Genomic DNA, 12,626 nt, shown 5'->3' with positions numbered 1-12,626 from the left:
CATCCTATCTTACTACAGGAATGGAGAGGGGGATAAGGAAAGATTGGGAGTCAGCATTACTTATCTGTTACTCATTTTTGTGGGTTTTCCTCTTTTAAAAAAGGGATATCCAAAAGAATTTGGTCTCTATCTTCTTCCATCTTCCCAAAATAAAAAATAAAATAAAATAAAAATCTCTGGCTGATTCAGTGGACTTTGAAACTCAATAAATAAAAATACATCTTTTTTCTAAGCATATCCATTTACTATCAGCTTCTTGCATCTTCGTTACACTGCTCCTTTACCAAAAGCAACACTTCTATAACGTCAACGACTCACGTACAGATTACTGCTCCCTGCAGGGCAACTGCCCTCCATATTCAAGGAACAAGGAATCCCTTTCAAATAGATGGCAGGCAGGAACCTGCCGGATCATTTAAATATCAACCCCAAACCTGGCCTACTCATTCTAGCAACCTTTCTAGGCCCCATTTGGAAAATACTGTCCAACTTAAAAAAAAAAAAAAAGGTGGGGGAAAAAAAAGGAAGAATGTGGATGCTTGTGATGTTATTCCCAAACCCTGCTATATTTTCTGTACCCGTTCAAGTTGACCATTGGCCTGGCTGCATATAAGCAGGGGCTTGGCATTCTCTGACTGGAGAGGGATGGTGAAGATATGCTCTTCTGAAGTCACACCACAGCATTCCTTAGCGCCTTTCAAAGGATCCTGGGATGCCCTTCTGAGTGAAGACTGGCGAATTGAAAAACAGGAACATGTGGAAAAACAGGCGTATGCCAAGTCGGCCTATTTGGACACCTAACCCAGCCGTCTCCACTCTGACTGGGATTGTCAACTACCGCATCTCAAGAAGAAAGTCTTTTCCATCACCTGCTGCCTGATCCTTTGAATTGGAAATGCCAGAATCAGTCTGCCCCACAGAGCCAACGTTCCTCTCCAAAGCTACACTGAGATGGGAAAGAGCCTGAATTACAGCAGTCAAAAAGCTCTGCCTTTGGCAAGTCCTTCTTAGGTCTAGTTTTTTTTTTTTTCCCAACGTGGGAGTGATCCTAATGACTTGTCTTCCAGCATGGGTAAAGAAATCGTAAAGCAGCATTTGTTTTTAAATTGTTGCCATTGTTACACAAGTATTTTTGGAGGGACTTCAATGACCGCAATTCTTTTTCTGAGAGGCCTATCTAACATTCTCTCTATGGAGATTCTCAGTCATCCCAAAGGTGCTTTTTCAAGAGGCAACTGGATTTCTTTCTTGTTTTTCTTTGAAGACATTCTCGCTTCTCATCCAAAAAGCTTCCTCAGCTCTGAAGCTGAAGCTCTGGGTTCCCTCTTTAGGTTACCCAAGTTGACTGTGTGGGTGGCTTGCTTACTGCCCAAACTGAAGACATCTGCCTAGGCTTAGAAACCCTGCTACCTTCCCGAGGCAATCTCTTTTGTGTACAAGCTGAGGAGTGACATAAATCTATTTTCTCGAAAAATCACTTTGATGCATCTCGATTCCAATTCAGCAGGGGCGGGGGGGGGGAGGGGGATGGATGATGCATCCTGCTTGCATCCCTCCTTAAGTCTTCACGACCTCGCCGTCTGGGAACTTTAGTAGCTAGGGGGTTGTTGTAGGAGTACAGTACCCTCCTCCTCAACTTTTCTCCCACTTTGGTTTGCACATCGCAACAGCCAGCAGTGCTTTCCAGGATTCATAGTCCCCGACCACCGGCGAGCATTAACGCTCCGGCGCTGAGTCCAGTTCCAAGTTAGCTTTGTCGTGTTTGATAGCGGCGGGGGCGAGAAGAGACTCAAACGCCGCCCCCGCCCCCCACGCCGCCGCCCCTTGAGTCCGAGGCGGGCGGGCGCGCGCAACTCCTCTCCGACGAAGCCGCGCGGCGGGAGGAATGGAGCTGTCTGTAAGATCTGCCATTATCGGCTTCCAAGTCATAACAAACGCGCTGAGAACACCCACCTCGCTGGGAAGGGCTTGGGCTGGCGGGAAAACGCGGAGCCCGGATTTGGCGGAACGGCAGGCAACATTTCCGAGCCGAGCTCCGACGCTTGCAAGCGAAGCAAGAAAGGAAAAGCGGGGAGGGGTGTTGTCTCCCCACTGCTTCGTGTACTTCTTGGTCCTTTGACTTTTACACGTTTTTCCTCCCCTCTCTTTCCCCTTTCCTCTCTGCTTTTCCCTCAAAAGATCATTAAACACGAGCCGTGGAGGGAGAAAGGAGCTACGTATAGAATCAAGATCTTGTGTGGAGTATTCGCACCGCTTTACAAAGCCTTAGTAAGACCACGCTTGGAATACTGCATCCAGTCTTGGTCACTACAATATAAAAAAACATGTTGAAACTCTGGAAAGAGTGCAGAAAAGAGCAACAAAGATGATTAAAGGCTAAAACTTATGAAGAACGGTTGCAGGAATTGGGTATGTCTAGTGAAAAGGAAGATTAGGGAAGATATGATAGCAGCGTTTCTATATTTGAGGGCTACCACAAAGAAGGGGGGGGCAAACTATTTTCCAAAGCACCTGAGGGCAGGACAAGAAACAATAGATGGAAACTAATCAAGGAGAGAAGCAACAAAGAATAAGGAGAAATTTTCTAACAGTGAGAACAATCAACCAGTGGAAGGGCTTGCCTTCAGATGTGGGTGCCCCATCATTGGAGGTTTTCAAGAAGAGAGCGGACAGTCATTTGTCTGAAATGGTATAGTGTGTGCTGCTGAAGCAGGAGGTTGGACTAGATGACCTCCAAAGTCCCTTCCAACTCTTGTTATTCTATGTTCTACTTAACACAACAATTCAGCTGGTTTCAACTTTCCACTTTCTTAGAAATCCAGCTCAGTCAGAGGACAGATCTGAAATGTAGAAACAGGACTGCTCTCTATTGTGTATATTTATTGTGTGGGCGCTTTGACATCCACATGTTTATTGTTGACAATATTTTATCAAACATAATTTATTGATTATATGGAATCAAGTTTGCATCAAGTGTTAGCAAACACGCAGATAAGATGAGAGTGAAGATTCGTTCTCTGAGCTTGTGGGTTGGTTTCCAAATGTTTTGTTACCAGACTAGGTAACATCTTCAGCAGAGTTTTGGGGAAGATGATGTAGATGTTATCTAGCCTGGTAATGAAATGTTCAGGAACTAACCCACAAGCTCGGAGAACGAACCTTCACTTTCATCCTACACCCAAGCTACAGATATTCACCACTATTGCAGACATAGATAAGATTTTCTCCAGGACAATCTGTCTCCAGCCAGGTCTTCAAGTCTTCCAATAGTGCCACTGTCCCTGAGTCCATCCATGTTGCTGCTCGTTCCCTCTTCTCTTTCCTTCCACTGTTCCCAGCATCGGTGCCTTCTTCACATAATGTGCCTGAAGTAAGATAATTTGAGCTTCATCATTTGTGCCTTGAGTGACAAGAGTGTGCTGATTCTCATAAAGAGCCTGTTTGTGCAAAGGAAACTAATGCATTGTAGTCATATAGGAAAAGTACAGTTACTCCAAACCATTCGAAAGTCAAGAGAGCTCTGTTAGCCTTATGCTATACCTGAAATCCACTGCTAATTTTATTGGGGCAAATCAAAATGACACAAAAAGGGCATTCAAGGTTTTGAGTGCTCTGCACCTCTTAATTAGGAAAGCTGTTATGAACATGAGATGGGTGAAGAAGCAAAAACGTTTCTTAAAAGTGTCCAAAGAATAAGGGTAAAAGGTTAAGCTGTGTTCAAAATTAAAATGTGGTTCAGGATTGGTGTTAGATGATGATATTGGGTTCTACCAGGGATAGAGGTAGCTGTAGCTCTCCACAATGCTGAACATGCAAATGTTATTAATTCTGTCTCTGCAGGTTTAGATTTGTTTTTCCCAGTGACATGGCACCGAAACATGTTCGGCCAAAAACTTTCTGGTACTTGGAGTACATAATAATTGTGTCAGATCCATTATAGACAAAATCTGGAGAGGTCAGAAGGTTTTTGCATCTGCATTCCACAATAAATTGTGTTGTGCATGCTCCTCTGGGTTGCTTTCAAGTGTGTAATACCCGAGACAGCAAATGGGCTCCTCTGTCTTATGCTGTATATGCAGCCAGACAGAAACTACTGGGTGTTGAATGTATTAGTGAGGAAGAGGATGATGAGGCTTTCCCTGAAGGAAGTAGTAATGCACCTTCTCCTCAAGAAGACAGAGCAATGGTTGAGGGATCTGGGTGTACAGCTTGCCTTCAAAAGTTGTGGGTGCTCCATCACTGGAGACATTTAAGAAGAGACTGGACAGCCACTTGTCACAAATGGTATAGGGCCGTGATGGCAAACCTATGGCACATGTGCCAGAGGTGGCATGCAGAGCCCCCTCTGTTGGCACACGCACCATTGCCCCAGCTCAGCCAACTGGTCGTCAGGTTTCCGAGGCACGCATGCACACTGGCCAGTTGGTTGTTGGGTTTCCAGTGCTCTGGCATGTGTTTGGGCACTCCGTGCCAAAAAGGTTTGCCATCAGTGGTATAGGGTCTCCTACTTGAGCAGGAGGTTGGACTACTGAACCTACAAGGTGCCTTCCAACTTTTTTAGTCTGTATTCTGAAGTAGAATGTGTAGATTCCTTCCGGTTGGGAGTTCTGATCTAGGCACAGGATGGAAATCTCGTTAATTCTTCATAGATGGAACTTAGAAATGGAAAATGCACCTCTCCTATTAGATCTCAGTGGCATTATAAACTGAACAGAATAGTGGAGTTGGAAAGGAACCTTAGAGGCTCAACCTATAGTATACCATTTCAGAATATGGTTGTCCAATTTCTTCTTAGAAATCTTTAGGATAAAATAAACCCCTAGTTTCTGTTTTATTCTATATCTATAGCAAGAAAGACAAACTGGGATTTTTTATTTCGAGCTGCCTAGTGACTTGTTATGCAGGAGTGCATCAGCTTCCCTCCTCCTTTTTTGTAGGGAACTCTTCAGTTTTTTGCTACAGGGCAAATTATTTGAAAATATCATCTTTGCAAGGTTTTCAATTGATTGGCTTTTCTATTTTGATTATGATTTTATATTTGGTCTTCTCTTTGTAGTGGAAATACAGGGGATAGGTTTAATCAATAAAGAAATCAGGCATAAAAGTAAATGTAACATTGAAACAAAAGATTATTGCACAAAATACTTCACCTGGACAGGATGGCACTTCCCCCTGAGCTCCTCCTCCTGACTCACAAGTCCTGCCCAAGTAGCAAGTGGCGGCTCTGGCTGGATGTTTGTTTGTTTGTTTGTTTGTTTGTTTGTTTGTTTGTTTGTTTATTTATAAAATTTGTATGCCGCCCTATCTCCAAGGACTCAGGGCGGTTCACACAACAATCGACCAACAACTATTAAAATCAACAAATATACACAAAAAATATATAAAGTTTTTAAAAATTTTTAAAAAATTTAAAATATACTACCCCATCAGTCCAGGCTGGATGTTGGTGGGGTTTGTACAAATTCATCTAATGTGCCACTTGTGCCCTTTTCTGGACCTGGCGGCCTTGCTCACAATCACTTCTACTTTAGTCACCTCACATTTGGATTACTGCAATGCACTCCACATGGCCGTTGAAGACCACTCCTAAACTTCAACTGGTCCAAAATGGAGCTCCACACACACAGTAATGGTGGGCCCTAGATTTGCCCATGGAACACTTCTGTTGTGCAGACTGGCTTCTAGTTTCATTTTGGGTGCAATACAAGGTGCTAGTTATCACCTTTAAAGCCCTAACAGGCACAGGACCAGGTTATCTTCAAGACCCCTTTCCCTAAGGACATTACCTCAGAGGTGGGTTTCAGCAGGTTCTGACCAGTTCTGGAGAACCGCTAGCAGAAATTTTAAGTAGTTTGGAGAACTGGTAGTAAAAAATTTTGAAACCCACCACTGATCTACCTGTCCTACCAGATCAGATAGGGTGGGCACACTCCTAGTCCCTTCCCCTAAATATTGCCATCTGATGGGAGCTATGGCAGCCTTTCCTATGGCAGCCCCCTGCCTTATGGAACACACTTCTCTCTGATGTTTGTCTACCCTCCTAGCCTCCCATAATGCTTTTTAAAACTGGCTTTTCCCTGAGGTGCAGGGATAGAAGACTGTATGACTCGGTGCCAGATTTTTGTTTTAATGTTTTTAATGTGCTTAGTTTTATAGTTTTATTATGCTTTTTATGTTGTTTTTACTTTGAATTGGGAGCCACCCAGAGTTGGTTATAAGATGGGCGGTTATATAAATGTTTTAAATAAATGTGCAAATTGGTATAATAGTGAGTAACTTTCTAGATAGGAAAACTGAAAGAGATTCTGCACAAATCAATGGGGCAGAATTTAGATTGGCTCAATTTTGTCCATAAAAAAACAATTTATTTCCCTTAATTGATTTGATTTATCTTTTGTAACTATGCTTTCTCTGTATATCCCAGCCTCTCAAAGAAACTGGCAATTGAACACCAATGTAGCATACTTTATTGGGTAATTTCTTCCCCACCTTTTGACCCTGGATGATCTCTAAGATAGTTAATATAAAAATGACTAAATGATCTAAACAATAATACAGATAATTTTTCTACATATTTTCTCTTTCTTTAGAAAAGTATTTTTCTTTCCAACACAGCTTATTTTCAGGTTAGCCATTAATGATCGGAGTTTATCTTCTCTCCTGCTAATATGAATTAGAAAACGGGCATCTAAACTGGCTAATTATGCATCTTTACCAGACAGAATGAATAATATGGCCAGTGGGAATGAACAGAGCATTTTGAAGATTCCTTCCCAATAAATCTTCTGTACAGCTTCGCTAATCTCCAGATCTGATTTTACTTTACACTAGTTTACGTATTTCAAATTAAAAGAAATCCACGCATCTTAAAGTCACCGAGGTTAAAAATGACTGTTCTATTCCTGTGTCACTTCTAAAGGAGGTTCTACTCTCCAGAGCAGTTTGAAGATGGTCCACGATTATCGTGACTGTGCCAGCCTCACTGCAAAGAACAAAGAGCAAAAAAGTCACTGCTCTGCCTCAAGCCAGTGCAAGTCTTGAAGAAGTAACATTCCATGCAAAGGGAGATAAAATAAATTACTTGCACACACTTGCCTGCATCCATATTCTTAACTTCCTAATGGGTACATTTGTTGGGGCATTATCTGAGCAATTCCTGTAAAGGGTAGCTTCAAAGTTGTCAAGCCATCTTTCCTCTTGGAAGACCTACTACCTGCTCACAGTCAGGCCTTGTGGGGTAGAATTCTTGTCAATGGAGAAATGAAACTTTCACAAATTCACGAAGGTCTCGGTGCTCAGAGTTCAGAAAGAGTCTAGTAGCACCTTTTTCCAACTAACACGTTTTATGAGAGTTCATGAGATGTGCCTCACTTCGTCAGATGCATAAGCTCACAATGTCTTTTCATACTGTATCATATAATGTAATAGGGTATTGCAATTGTCATGTCATAGTTGAATATTCTGTATATTTGTTGTATTGTGCATTGTTTTTCAAAAATGGGGAAATAACTACCTACACATTATGAAATAATTCAAACAAATTCAAGCCAAAGTATTAAGTCTTTATTTTTAACATATATTCGGCTCTAGTACATTGGCAGTGTAGCTCAAAATGTGCTCCAAGGACCCCATGGCTGTCCCCAACATCTTCTCAGGGGTATGCAAAAATCAGAATTATTTGCCAGTCTATGTTGAAGAATAATACAATTTTAAAATCTCATCAAACGATCATGAGAAGCAGTAGTGGCAGTGAATGCATCACTTTTAGTTTTTAACTAGACAACCTAAAACCCCTTGGGTCCTCATTTCAGAGACATTTCCATACTAGATTGCTCAATGCCTTCAATAATGGCAGAGCTTCTAATTACTAGGAAAGTTCTTAAAAATTCAGGAGATACTCAGAGATTACTGTACCTTGAAAGTAGCCCATGTCGAACTGTATAGCACAATCAAACATCAGAAGTTGACCACAGAAAATGTTTTATAGCTTTTCTTATTATCATAAAACAGTTTGTGATTATTTGTGTTATTAAATATTTTTTTAAAATTGCCCAATTTTTAATTCCATGGGAATTGCAGGCCCTGGATTTTGGATGAATTCCATAGGTAGACCTATTAATTATATCTTGGTTGAAATAATTTTGCCCTATGATGCATTTTTTTTTTTTTGTCAGTTAAAGGTTACAGACATTAGAGTTTTAGTAGTACATATATATTTATTATGTATTTATTTATTAAATTTATATGCCACACATTTGATTGTTGAAGCAATTCTGGGTAACTTGCAAAATAATGAAAAGATAATATAAAATTATTAAAATTAAGAGCATTTAATCTCTCTTAAGTTTAGCCCTTATTTAAAGACTAAAAAGACTAAATGAAGAGAGATTAAATAGAGATCAAACTATTGAAATAGAAATATGATAAATATTGCTAAATAAAACACATACAAACGAAACCTGGTTTGGGATCCCCCATAATTTTTAAAAGTGGGAATGGGTCACCAGAGAAAAATGTTTAAGAAACACTATCCAATGGTATAATATATAAAATTTAAATACAAATAGAATTCTGAACCAAAGAGGTTCCCAAAGAAAGGGAATATTTTGGAAAAAAAAGAACAGAAAACATTACAAAGATTACAGCAATACAGTGTTCAGATCCTGAAAATGCTACCTGTCTATTTACAGTATGTTATCAAACCATTCCAGATTCAGATAATTCAGATAGTAGGTAAGGAGAAATTAAATGAAATTTAAAATTTGCCATTCAAACTGGATTATTGGTTATTTTGAATACTGTAAGTACCTGTAACAAGGACCTGAAATTGTTGCAAGTTCTCTCACATTGTTTTGACTCTCTAACAATCTTCGTGTCATCCACTCTGTTTCTTCATATCTAAAACTTTGATACACAATGCGATTTCACTCATCCCAATTTTAACAACATCTCTGCTTCCCTCACTGCACCCAAACAAATGCCATCTTCAATTAATGGAGCTTTATATTTGTATGTATTTGTGTATACGGTGTATAAATTACATGGAGATTCACCTCATAATATGTACTCCTTTAAATGATGATAGCCACTTCTGCCCTGCCTTCTCACTTGGAATGTTGGTCACATTCTGTCCAATCATAATACTTAAAATTTAGAACTGCTGGACAATGTTCTGAATAGTGCTTGTACATGACTGGGAGGCCAATTCTTGGAAAGCCTTGTTAATTCTCACACAAACGCACCAAACACCAAACAAACTTATTTTCTGAATAGTATGAACTTGCATATCTAGATAAATATTCTGTAAGTATGTGTGTTTGTGAGAGATTTCTCATGAGAATGAAGCGCTCTTTTCATCCCTCCTTTATGTACGAATATCTAAATTGGAGCATGAGGAAATATTTCCAGACCTGAGGATGATCGGACGTATTAGTGACAAAAGGATTCTTAAGAGTACAAAGTTATATAAAACTGAGAGAATTTGACACAACCTGGATTAAGGTTCCCTTTTATGATCTGGTGGCCTGGAGTTTCTTCCTATGAATTATAAAAAGTAAATGAAAGTGGGCAATCTGAATCCTGAAATACCTGTTCCCAAGGGCAGGATATACATCAGAGCCATATTTCATTTATGAGTCATTGCTTTTCAGATTGACTTGCTGTTTTAGGTTCTTATTTATCAATCCAGCACAGCCCCCACTTTCTTGGGGGAGATGCAGATGGTTCTTGGAATCTCACATGCTTTACTATTTCTGTTTTCAGTCCACATACTGTGTGTACAGTAGGCTGCCAATAGCACCTCAATACCAAGAGTAGTGGGGTGGGAGAGTGGAGAATCATGCTGCTGTCTGATACCAGGTAGACCAGTGTTTCTCAACCTTGGTAGCTTGAAGATGGGTGGACTTCAACTCCCAGAATCCCTCAGCCAGAGCTGCTGGCTGGGGGATTCTGGGAGTTAAAGTCCACCCATCTTCAAGCTACCAAGGTTGAGAAACACTGAGATAGACTCATATCTGCTTAAATTATGTAGCTCTTTATAGCTTCAGTCTTATATATGTATGTTGTAAAAAAATAAAATTCCTTCCCCCAATTTCATGATGCGAAACACATCCTCCATCTTCAAAGTCACTTCTGTTTATTGAAGTTCTAAAACTAAGATGGGAATACACATGCTCAGTGGTCAACGTCACTGACAAAGCAATTTGGGTGGGAAAAACAGACTAGAGAGAAGAAGAAATAATACCAGGAGAATGGGCTGAGGAATGTATCACATGATAGGCAAGTGAGCCACATGTTCCAATGCTGAGGGAAACATCAGTATAGATCAGCCCTAATAGCACTTCTATACAGCCAGGTTTTTTTTTTTTACCTGCTCCAGAAGGACTCATTCCTGTGATCAAGAAGTTAACCAGTGTTCCTTCCAAGCAGCCAATGAGGTGCCTAGACATTGGTTCCCATCCTTAATGGTTTTTGCAGCAAGGAAAAGATCAAAGGTCACCATGCCGTGCAGCAGCTGCATTTCTGCTCATTGCCCAGGCTGGTGAAAGGGACAATGGGGCCTTGCCTTTAGGATGGAAAGGGGTCATCTGAGGAGCCAGGGCAAGTAGTCTCCAAGGAGACACATGGAGGAAAAACCCTCACCCTAAAATTCCAGAAGAATGAATGCAAATTTCTCCAAAGCTATCAGCTCATCTGCCATAGACCTTCCTTAAACCATGGCATGTGGTTCAAAAATATGGGGCTTCTGAACTAGGGTCATCAGCCCATAAGCGCAGAAGGCAATCCAAGGATTACTCTAATTATAGTCTAAAACACGCTCTCCAAACTTGGCAACTTTAAGATTTGTGAACTTCAATTCCCAGAGTTCCTCAGCCAGCCATGCACATACATCTACCCTATTTGTACAGCTGCCCATCTGACATGACTGGGCGGCGTATAGCATTTCAGTATTTGGTATCGTTCTCTGGGTTGCTTGGCAAACACTTCTTATTGCTTGGGAAAATGAAAGTAAAAAAATAGGACAAAAACATGAGTGTGTGGTGGGGAGGGAATACTCCGAAACAGAACTGATGGTATAGTTTACAGTTAAGAGCAGAGGGATTTTGATTCCGATCTCTACTCAGCCAAAAAGCCTCCCTGGTTAATCTTGCAGCACTTATAATCTTTGAGCCGAACTTACTTCAGGGTTTGTTTTGAAGATAAAATGAGATGGGAGAGAACGTTCGCTGTAAGGCATAAGATGAAAATGTGATAAATAAGAACACTTAACAATTTTTATTTCAAATATTAAGAGCTCAGATAGAGTGTAGATTATAAAGGCTAATTGTCATATTGTAGAGCATATCTCTAGTACCATCTGCCTCTTTTTTTAATTTTTAATGAAATGTATCCCTCAACGGTTGCCAATTGCTTTGGAAGTAGGATCAGAGTTGCTGTATACCTAACAGGGAGTAGAGAAACATATTTATATTTGTCATGCATGGCCTTTGGCTTTAAAGAGTTAATCTTTTTCAACACATATCCTGCAAATGCCTTGGACTACAACTCTGGCTGTCTTCAGATGGCACAACTAGCTATGCCGATTAGAGACGGTGGATGTTATAGCTAACCTGTTTTAGCAGCAACAGGCTAGGCAATTATTTTAGGAAATCTGATTCTGTTAAGAGTGTTACAAACGAGCTCCCTCTGTTGGAATTCAGAAGCATTGCTGGTTATTGCCATGCACCAAATGAAATGCAGATGATTTCTTAGGCAATGGAAATTCAGTGGTTCTATTTGGAGATTAATAAAGCGCATAAATCTTTACAGAAGCCTGGCAACACCAGCAAAGGCAAACTGGGCAATACGTTATTGTGCCATCATGCAGCACAAGGTTGCCACCCAAGTTTTGCTAAACATGTAAAACTTAAAATTTGTGACTCTTATGAGACTGGATTGAGCAAAGAGCAAGCTTAAATGCATACAGATAGTCCTTGATTTACAAAAGTCCGTTTAATGACCATTCAAACTCACAACAACACTGAAAAAAGTGACTTATGACCATTTTCACACTTAAGACCATTGCGGCATCTCCATGGTCACCTGATCAAAATTCAGACCCTTGGCAACTGACTCATTTTTATGACGGTTGCAGTGTCTGATCACCTTTTGCAATCCTCTCACAAGCAAAGTCAATGGGGAAGCCAGATTCACTTAACAACCATGTTATTAACTTAACAACTGCATTGATTCACTTCACTGTGGCAAGAAAGGTCATAAAATGGGGCAAAATTCACTTAACAAATGGCTCACTTAGCAACATAAATCTTGGACTCACTTGTGGTCGTAAGTCAAGGGCTACCTGTGTTAATAGCAAAGAAGATTTCTGTGACATCAGAAGCCTCCCCAAATGATTGCTGTAATCCTTCTCCAATCCTTACTTCCCTAAGAATAAAGGTGCTTCTGAATGAGGATTTTACAATGGAATCATTCCTGATTCACTCACAGAATGTTACAGAGGGCAGAATGCAGATGGTTTTGCCTTCCATTTGGAACACTTCTGTATTTATCCCCTACTTCTTCCTTTTAAACCTTACTATGGAACTGCTGTCCACCTGGTAGTTATTTAAATGAGCTTCAAGCCTGAA

The sequence above is a fragment of the Pituophis catenifer genome, unplaced genomic scaffold (genome assembly GCF_029215685.1).
Source record: "Pituophis catenifer annectens isolate HBS135680 unplaced genomic scaffold, rPitCat1.0.hap2 SCAF_2, whole genome shotgun sequence".
In the NCBI taxonomy this organism is placed as follows: domain Eukaryota; kingdom Metazoa; phylum Chordata; class Lepidosauria; order Squamata; family Colubridae; genus Pituophis; species Pituophis catenifer.
Note: the sequence above shows the minus strand (reverse complement) of the source record.